The sequence below is a fragment of the Pelophylax lessonae genome, assembly GCF_965119305.1.
Source record: "Pelophylax lessonae genome assembly, chromosome: 13".
Lineage (NCBI taxonomy): Eukaryota > Metazoa > Chordata > Amphibia > Anura > Ranidae > Pelophylax > Pelophylax lessonae.
Window position 1 is genome coordinate 178,116,109 of NC_138780.1, and position 10,281 is coordinate 178,126,389.

Below are 10,281 nucleotides of genomic sequence, written 5' to 3' on the forward strand. Positions count from 1 at the left end.
GTTAGGGCCCCTGCAGACACTAATCTGTGTTTCCCTCTTGTCCTGTGAAAACAGTGATTGCTAGAAGTCTCATGTAATGTGCTACCTGTCTGTGTCTTCTGAACCAAGTCCCCGGTCACCAATATCTCCTATAGCATGTTTGTAGTCTCTTTCAATTTTCTGCAGCATGTCCGTAGTCTCTGACCATCTCTTTTACCACATACTTAGTTTTTGACCATCTCCTGTGGTATGTCAGCAGCCTCTGACCATCTCCTATATAATTTGCACAGTCTCTGACCATCTCTTAATTTATGTCCATAGTCTCTGACATCTCCTATATTATTTCTGCAGTCTCTGACCATCTCTTATATTATGTCCACAATCTCTGACCATCTCCTATATAATGTGCGCAGTCTCTGACCATCTCCTATATAATGTCCGCAGTCTGTGACATCTCCTATATAATGTGCGCAGTCTCTGACCATCTCCTATATAATGTGCGCAGTCTCTGACCATCCCTTATATAATGTGCGCAGTCTCTGACCATCTCCTATATAATGTGCGCAGTCTCTGACCATCTCTTATATAATGTGCGCAGTCTCTGACCATCTCCTATATAATGTGCGCAGTCTCTGACCATCTCTTATATAATGTGCACAGTCTCTGACCATCTCTTATATTATGTCCATAGTCTCTGACCATCTCTTATATTATGTCCATAGTCTCTGACCATCTCCTACATAATGTGCACAGTCTCTGTCCATCTCCTATATTATTTCCGCAGTCTCTGACCATCTCCTATATAATGTGCGCAGTCTCTGACCATCTCCTTTATTATTTCCGCAGTCTCTGACCATCTCCTATACAATGTGTACAGTCTCTGACCATCTCCTATATTATTTCCGCAGTCTCTGACCATCTCCTATATAATGTGCGCAGTCTCTGACCATCTCTTATATTATGTCCATAGTCTCTGACCATCTCCTATATAATGTGCACAGTCTCTGACCATCTCCTATATTATTTACGCAGTCTCTGACCATCTCCTATATAATGTGCGCAGTCTCTGACCATCTCCTATATTATTTCTGCAGTCTCTGACCATCTCCTATATAATGTGCGCGGTCTTTGACCATGTCCTATATTATTTCCGCAGTCTCTGACCATCTCCTATATAATGTGCACAGTCTCTGACCATCTCCTATATAATGTGCGCAGTCTCTGACCATCTCCTATATTATGTCCGTAATCTCCGACCATCTCCTATATTATGTCCGTAGTCTCCGACCATCTCCTATATTATGTCCGTAGTCTCTGACCATCTCTTTTACCACAAACCTTTTCTTTGACCATCTCGTGTGGTGTATGCCAGCAGTCTCTGACCATCTCCTGTAGAATGTCTGCATCCTCTGACCACCTCTTGTATTCTGTCGATAGACTCTGACTATCTCCTATAGCAGTTACCTACTATATCTTCTATAGCGTGTCCATAGACTTTGACTATCTCCTGTATAATGTCTGCAGTCTCTGACCATCTACTGTATTATGTCTGTAGTCTCTGATTATCCCCTGTCGTGTGTCCCTAGTCCCTGACCATCTTCTTTAGCATATCTGCATCCTCTGGCCACCTCTTGTATTCTGTCAATAGACTCTGATTATCTACTATAGTAGGTCTGAAGTCTCTGACCATCTTCTGTATCATGTCCGTAGTCTCTGACCATCTTCTGTATCATGTCCGTAGTCTCTGACTATCTCCTGTAGCGTATCCATGGTCTCTGACCATCTCCTGTAACACGTCCACAGGACCTTTGGAAATGTCAGGATCTGCATCTGAGATCCCCACTATATTGGTTCCATGTCACACTGGCAATCCTGTTTCTGGTGAGAATTGGCTAGCAGAAGGATTGCTTTGTAGGATACACCATGGAGTGAAAACATTCCCTTGAAGGTGTCACTCCCTCACTGGCTGGAGAAGCGAGGTGACGCTCATTGGCGATTAAGGTTTTGCAGCAAGGGAGCAAAGCATACACAGCAGGTATGTGTGTCCTTCCTGTGTTCCTATCGAATGTTTCGCTGGTGAATTCTAACTGGTGACAGGATCAATGGTGAGATGGTCTCTAAAGTGGTTGTAAACCTCAGACATGAAATATGAACAAAGCATATCTCTATAGTGTGTACTTTTCTCAATCCAGAGCCCTAAGTATCATTTCTGTCTGCTGTCTCCTTCCTCTGCATGAATCACTTCTGACAAGTTTTCCTGACACCAAGAGATAAATGGTGACAGGGGAGCTGATTGAGAGCCTCCGCTCTGTCCCTGTGAGCTCTGAGGGTTTCTCTTTCCTCCAGTCAGCTCTCTCACTGATGTAGCTTTAGCTCTCCACCCCCTTCTTTTCTGAGCTGAGAGATCCTGTGTAAATTCTGCACTTTGAATGGATGTAGAGGAAAGACGTGCTGCAGATAAACAGGTACAACTTATGTAGGAAGATTTGTTTCATCTTTGTGTTTCTGCATCTCTGAGACCAGTCACTTCAATGGGTACATGTGAGGGTTTACATCCACTTTATCCCCTAGGTGGCAAGCGCACGCAAATATGTGGCCTCTTGGCAGATGGGCCTCGGCGCAGAGCAGCCGCATATTTGCGTGCAATAGAGCTGTGCCGAGAGCATGCGCCCTGTGCGCTCCCAACACAGTTACGGGTGGTTAACAGAAAGCTCCCAATCGCTGCTTGTGATTGGCAGATTGTCGATCATTTGACCGCTGTGACAGCTAATTACGGCGGTCACATGACCTTAGGCCCCGCCTCCCAGCATTCTAAACCCCTTAAAGGGCTATGATTTACCTGCTACTCCCCTGTTAAGCATGCAGAGCAAACCATTCTCCCTACCTAGCATCTATCTAGGAGGGTGCTACATCCAGCCCCCACCAAAAATGAGCCATGTCCCCATTGGCTCTGGGGCAGCCACCCCCTACAAAAAGTCCCTACTGGAAAAAAATCTAAGGAGTATTCCACAAACCTGGAGAGGGGGGAAAGGGAAAACGAATGTACATGAAATAAGTTATGTAGAAAAATATAAGTATTAACCCCCCCCCCCCAAAAAAAGGCATTTACCAATATAGCTGGGGTCTCCCTGCAGCTGAGCAGACCTACCATGCCTTACATGTCCATCACCTACATGAATATCACTTCATCTTAATGGATAGACAGGAGAAAAACGTTACCCGAGATTGATTTATGAAAACAAAGGGGTCTTTATCATTCATAACAATCAACCTGAACCCTACTGTCATTTCTTACTCAGCACCAGCTGCCCTCTGATTGGTTATTCTAGGCAGCACAGACATTTTTGCTTCCTCCAGGTGTGACGAATGGGGACCATTGTGGCATCTATCTGGGTGTATGTTATATTTGACCTTATAGGTAAAAAAAATGTGCTTTCAGTGAAAGTATTCTTTTATATCAAAAAATTATATTTGATGTTATAATAAAAACTTTTTTTATGCAAACTGAGTTTCATCCCTCGTTCTTATTGTTTCAGATATTTAAAGCGTAACTCCACTTTTGTTGAGAAAAAAACATTCCCCTCTGGGTGATCTCTGCACATTACAAGGATTGTAACAAACTTTGTTGCAAATTCCTACCTTTTATTATTCTGAAGAAATCATTGTTTGTTCCTCTGTGCCCAGTGGGTCAAATGGGAGTGGTTTCCTAATTATCTAAGCTGTGGCAGCTGCAGAGCACTAATGAAGAAAGCTGCTGGGCCTGCATTCCTTTAGACGTGTTCCTATTGGGAGTATCTCACCAAAAATTACGTTTTTGTTGCAGGGGATGCATACTTGCGAACTGTCCCGTTTTTGCCGGGACAGTCCCGGCAAATAGGAGCCTGTCCCGGGTAATTTACCTTGTCTCGGCAATGTACTTATTTGCACTTACTTTAAAGAGGTTGTAAACTCGTATAAATTTTTTTTTTTTTTTTTACACCCTGCAAAAGAAAGACATAATGAGCTAGTATGCATCGCATATTAGCTCATTATGCAATACTTACCTCAGAACGAGCCCCCGCCGTGCCGCTCACTCACCTCTATGACGGGCGACATGTCTAGTCGCCCGTCTTCCGGGATCGCGGCATCCGACCATCTGATTGGCCGGAGGCGCGGTGACGTCACTCCCGCGCACGCGCACGGGAGCCGACGGTCACGGCACGGGGCTCTGAAGGAACGGCACGATCGGCCGTTCCTTCAGAGCGCATGCGCCAGTGACGTCACTGGCTGCATGTAAGGTAAATATCTCCTAAACGGTACATGTTTAGGAGATATTTACAGTACCTATAGGTAAGCCTTATCATAGGCTTGCCTATAGGTACAAGTTGTAGAGGAGGGTTTACTTCCTCTTTAACCACTTTACTACTGGAGGATTTTGCTGTCTTACGTCTGGGCCACTTTTTGCGATTCGGCACTGTGCGACTTTAACTGTCAATTGCGCGGTCGTGCGACGCCGTACCCAAACGAAATTTACATCCTTTTTTTCCCACAAACAGAGCTTTCTTTTGGTGGTATTTGATTACCTGTGCGATTTTTACTTTTTGCGCTATAAACAAAAAAAGAGCGTAAATTTTGAAAAAATAACTATTTTTCACATTCCCCCCCAAAAAAAAATGTAAAAATCAAAATTTTTTTACATTTTTGGCCAATTTGTTTTCTGCTACCTATGTTTGGTAAAAAAAAATCGCAATAAGCGTATTTTGATTGGTTTGCGCAAAAGTTATTGCGTTTACTAACTAAGGGAAAGATTTTTGTAATTTTTGGTGTTTTTTTTTTTAACGAGTAATGGCGGCGATCTGCGATTTTTTTTTTTGCGGGACTGCGACATTGCGGCGGACAGATCGGACCCTTGACTGACATTTTTGACACTTTTGGGGTACCAGTGACATTACTACAGTAATCAGTGCTATATATATGCACTGTTACTGTAAAAATGACACTGGCAGGGAAGGGGTTAATTTTTATTGGTGATCAAGGGGTTAATGTATGCCTGGTGCTTACTGACGTGTGGGGGGAGGTGACTGAGTGACACAAGGACAGATCGCAGGTTCAGCTCTGCTGAACCCTGCAATCTGACCCTGCCTGTCACTTAGGAGATCCGCCCGCTTGTGTTTACACAAGCAGGCGGATCTCCACACTAGATCCCCGACGATCGGGGAAGAGCAGCGGCGATCGCTGCCACTCCTCCCCTGGCCCGACTCCCGATGTGACTGAATACAGCGGGAGCGAGCCTCCGGCGGCGCACGCGCGCCGCCGAGAAATGGGAATGTCTGGCGACGTAGGTCTACGTCGCCAGAACGTTATCGAGCCACTTTGCCGCAGTAGAGCTCTAGTGAGCAGCAGGAAAGTGCTTAATGTACTTATTTACACCTTGCACTTTATTTATATTAACATATTCCATTTTTTTGTACGGTCACACCTGAGCACATTTCACACTTTAGAATTGCAGGGAATTGTGATGAGAATTTTAAACTTTAGGTAGAAATAGTGCAGCTGAATGGGAGAATTATTCCAACTCTGCTACTTTGGCCTCAAGTTTAAAATTCCATTTTCAATTTCCTATAATTCTCTCTTTATTGAGTAGATCCTATAATCTGATGATAATTAGGTGGAGATTAACCACTTTACGACCAGCCACGTAGACCCACGTCGGCTGACTTTGCGTGGTTGTACCAGGGTGATGCCTCTAGCTAGAGGCATCATCCCAGTAGCCGGCGGTTGGCTTTCCGGCGGTAACGACCGATGCGGCTCAGGAGCCGCTCGATCGTTACCCCAGCGAGCAGGAGGGGACGTCCCCCCCCCCCTCCCGCCGCCTTCCATGCCTCTGCCCTTGTCTCCCGTTTCCACCAGGAGACCCGAGCAACCAGCTGGCGCGTCCGCCGGCTGGATGGAGTCCCGATCGAAGCCGCTTTCCGGCTTTGATCGGGACTCCATCCAACCGGCAGACGCGCCGGCTGGTCGATCGATCAAAGCCGGAATCGGCTTCGATCGGGTCTCCGATGACGTAACACGAAGGCGGCGTCCATGACGTCATGGTTACTCGGCTGCTAAAGGCGGCAGTTTCAAAAAGTGAGTGTATTCAAAAATGCCGTTTTCGCCGTTTTGAATACATGGAAGTGTGGTGGAGGGGTCTTTTAGACCCTCGATCCCTCCATAAAGTGTACCTGTCACTGCATATTGCTGTCACAAGGGTTGTTTACATTGCTTGTGACAGCAATAAAAGTGATCAGATTTTTTTTTTTTTTAAAAAACCTGTGTTAAAATTAAAAAAATAAATAAATAAATAGGGAAAAATAAATAAATACATTTTAGCCGCCCCCGTCGCTGTTAGCTCACGCACGAAAGAAAACATATACTGAAGTCGCACCGCGAATGAAATCGCTGTTCAAACCACACATGTGAGGTATCGCCGTGATCGACAGAGCGTGAGCAATAATTAAAAAAAAGAGCTACACTCTAACTCTAAACTGGTAACCGTTAGAACATTTTAGAACGTTGCCTATGGAGATTTTTATTGACGGTAGTTTGTTGCAATTCCACGGGTGTGCGCAATTTTAAACCGTAACATGTTGGGTATCTATTTACTCGGTGTGACATCATCCTTCACAATATACAAAAAAAAAATGGGCTAACTTTACTGGTTAGTTTTTTTAAATGCAGTGAAATGTGATTTTTCATAATCTTTCCCAAAAAAATAGCGTTTGAAAGACCGCTGCGCAAATACCGCGTGACAAAAAAATATTGCAATGACCGACATTTTATTCCCCAGAGTCTTTGCTAAAAAATATATATTTAATGTTTGGGGGTTTTAAGTAGTTTTCAAGCAAAAAATACTGATTTTAACTTGTAAACAAAAAGTGTCAAAAATAGGCTTGGGGCTAAAGTGGTTAATTATGTGGAATGGGAGGAGCTTCGGGGAAGTGGGTGTGGTAATTGACAGCTGTGCTGCAAAGTGTCCCTGGAAATGTTGGCATCTATGGAGATGCCTGAAATCTGACTTGTATCTTAGTGCAGACTTCTGGGAAAATTGGTGAGCCAATCACACAAGCAGGAAATGTTTCTGGGGGTGTGGTCAGTATACATTCTGTGTACAGAAAACCTCCAGGTAGCCATATTGCATTGCATTTTCAGAAAATGACAGCAGCTGCAGATTGAAACAGAAAGGAAATTTTTAATAACATTCAATGACAATATGATTTGTGTCACAATTGTATACGCTATATTGTTTTTTCTTTATTTGCTGATTTTTTTTCCCCACGAAAGTGAAGTTACCTTTTAACCGGTTCCGGACCGCCCACCGCATATATACTGCGGCAGGCTGGCCCTCCTGGCTCCGATTGCCGCCTGCCACCCGCAATCGCTTCCCGCTGGTACTTTAATTGTATTTTTTACAATGTCACTGACTATGACTCTGTCCATTCAGAAAAGGAAGGAGCTGGTAAATTACATATTTACTGACCCCTTCCTGGTTCTCTATTGTGACACATCCCCCCCTGCAGCAGCCGGCAGGAGATGGATGGGAGCACAGTGGGGGGGGGGGGGCAGCACAGTAGGGGGGGGGAACCAGGGGAGCACAGTAGGGCGGGGGCAGCATACAGAGGAACCAATCTCCTCCATTTTCCTCCTGCAGCTACAGGAGGAAAAAGGAGGACAGTGATTTCTCTACATGCTGCCCCCGCCGCCCCTCCTCTCCAGGTGTACAGGGGAGCCGCACAGCCCCCCCCCCCCCCCCCCCCCCCAGAGCATGGGGCCCGGTTGCAATTGCAACCCCTGCAACCCCTGTAGTTATGCCCCTGGATCAGACCAAAATGAGGAGGAAAGAGGGACAGAGGGACTTTGTTCCAAGTCAGGGACAGTCCCTGGAAATCAGGGACAGTCCCTGGAAATCAGGGACAGGGACAGTTGTGAGCTATGTGTTTTCTTACCTGCAAAGATCAGTACGGCTCCAGTGAGGCACGTTACAAAAAAAAAAGTAAAAAAAAACTGGCGCAGTGCCCCCAACCCCCCCTTGTGTCCTTGAATATTAATGAGGGTTACACCATTAATTATTAGCAGAACGGGAGGTGAGCTCTTGTCATGTTCAGTGGAGGGAGAAGGCTGCGCATTCATGTGCTCACTTGTGTACAGATTTAGCCAGAGCTAATGATGCCCCTCAGCAGAGTTTGCAAGTTATGACTTCTATACTATTATTAATCTGTATACCAAAAACAAACCAATAAACAATTAAATCCTGCTAAATACATTCCATCCCTCCCAACAAGAGGTATGAATATATATGCCTAGTCTTACAGTTTGTATTCCTTAGAAAGCAGCCACAGCCTCAGTAGCAGGGTAGGGGGGAACACCAGTCCTCCTGTAGGGGGCCTGGGGACACAGGGGGGCCCCAACAGCATGGAGAATCAGTGCAGTCGGGCAGGGGAGGGCAATTACAGAAGGAAGCCCTGTGCGGCTCTCTGCAGCAGCTGAAAGCCAGTTTATCCCTCTCCTGACAGATTTCAGCTGCTGCAGGGAGAGACACAGACACAGGTAATTACTTTTCCGACACCAATCCCACTCCCTATTCTGCCTGCTTCTGCCCCCCCCCCCCCTTCCTGTGTGCCCCTCTTTCACTGTTGTCGCTGTTGCACGGGTGTGTGCAATTTTAAAGCGTGACATGTTTGGTATCTATTTACTTGCCCATCATAATTTTTAATATTTCACTAAAAAAATCGAGTTATATGTTGTGTTTTTTTTTTTTTTTAATTAAAATTCTATGTTTTGAAAAATTGCTGCGCAAATACCGTGTGACAGAAAAAATTGCGAAACCCGCCATTTATTCTCTAGGGCCTCTGCTTAAAAAAAAAATTATATTATAATATCTATATATATATATATATATATATATATATATATATATATATATATATATATATATATATCTGTATATGTTATATATATATATGTAATATGTTTGGGAGTTCTAATAAATACAATACACTTTAATTATTGCTATAGTGACCCAAGTTGAATGCATGTCAAGCCAAAGCACAAGGCCAATACACATGGGCCCCCCAGGACAAGCATTGAATCCCTAATCTGCTCTGACCGTGTCCCTCCGGATAAACATGGAAGGAGAAGGACACTATGGATACACCCGGACTAATCCAGTGACCCCATCCTCTCCTCTTGATTAATTTGTTAATTATCGCAGCATTGTTTTTTTTTTTCAATCAACTCAATCAGCCAAATCTCCCCAGACAATGACTCTGGACATCCTTCAGAAAGGGATTTGCTGGCCTGAGGAGCGCCCCTGATGAGTGTGATTAGCATAAGAACTGGGAAATGTCCTAATGAATTCTATGAATATACATTAGGTGTATGGGGTGGCTGGGTATGGGGGAGGGGTAAGTGTCCAATTAACATACCTGCAGGGTAGACTGGGGGGGTCCATTGTATGACCAAATTGAGAAATGAGATCTCCATTATCAGGGGGGGTTTAAAGTATCCATTTACAGATAATTCATTTACACCTTGTTTATGGGATTGCATTGTTGGGGAGGGGATTTAAAAAAAATGACTCCAGATGTTACATAACAAGTTCCAACTGGACTGTAATTATCAGCCCATTTCATAGCACTGGGACCACCAGAAATCCAGCAATATAAAGCCGGCCGTACATTAGTAGATATTCCGATGAACGTTCCAAGAATTCTCATCAATGTATTGGATGGATGGATAACTAGGATGGATGGATGACTGGATGGATGGATGGATGGATGGATGGATGGATGGATGGATGGATGGATGACTGGATGGATGACTGAATGGATGGATGACTGGATGGATGACTGGATGGATGACTGGATGGATGGATGACTGGATGGATGGATGGATAGATGGATGACTGGATGGATTGTTGGATGACTGGCTGGATGGAATAATGGATGGATTAATGGATGGATGGATGGATGGATGGATGGATGGATGGATGGATGGATGACTGGTTGGATGGATGGATGACTGGATGGATGGATGGATGGATGACTGGCTGGATGGATGGATAGATGGATGACTGGATAGATTGTTGGATGACTGGCTGGATGGATGACTGGATGGATGGATGACTGGATGGATGGATGGATGACTGGCTGGATGGATGGATAGATGGATGACTGGATGGATTGTTGGATGACTGGCTGGATGGATGGATGGAATAATGGATGGATTAATGGATGGATGGATGGATGACTGAATGGATGGATGGATGACTGGCTGGATGGATAA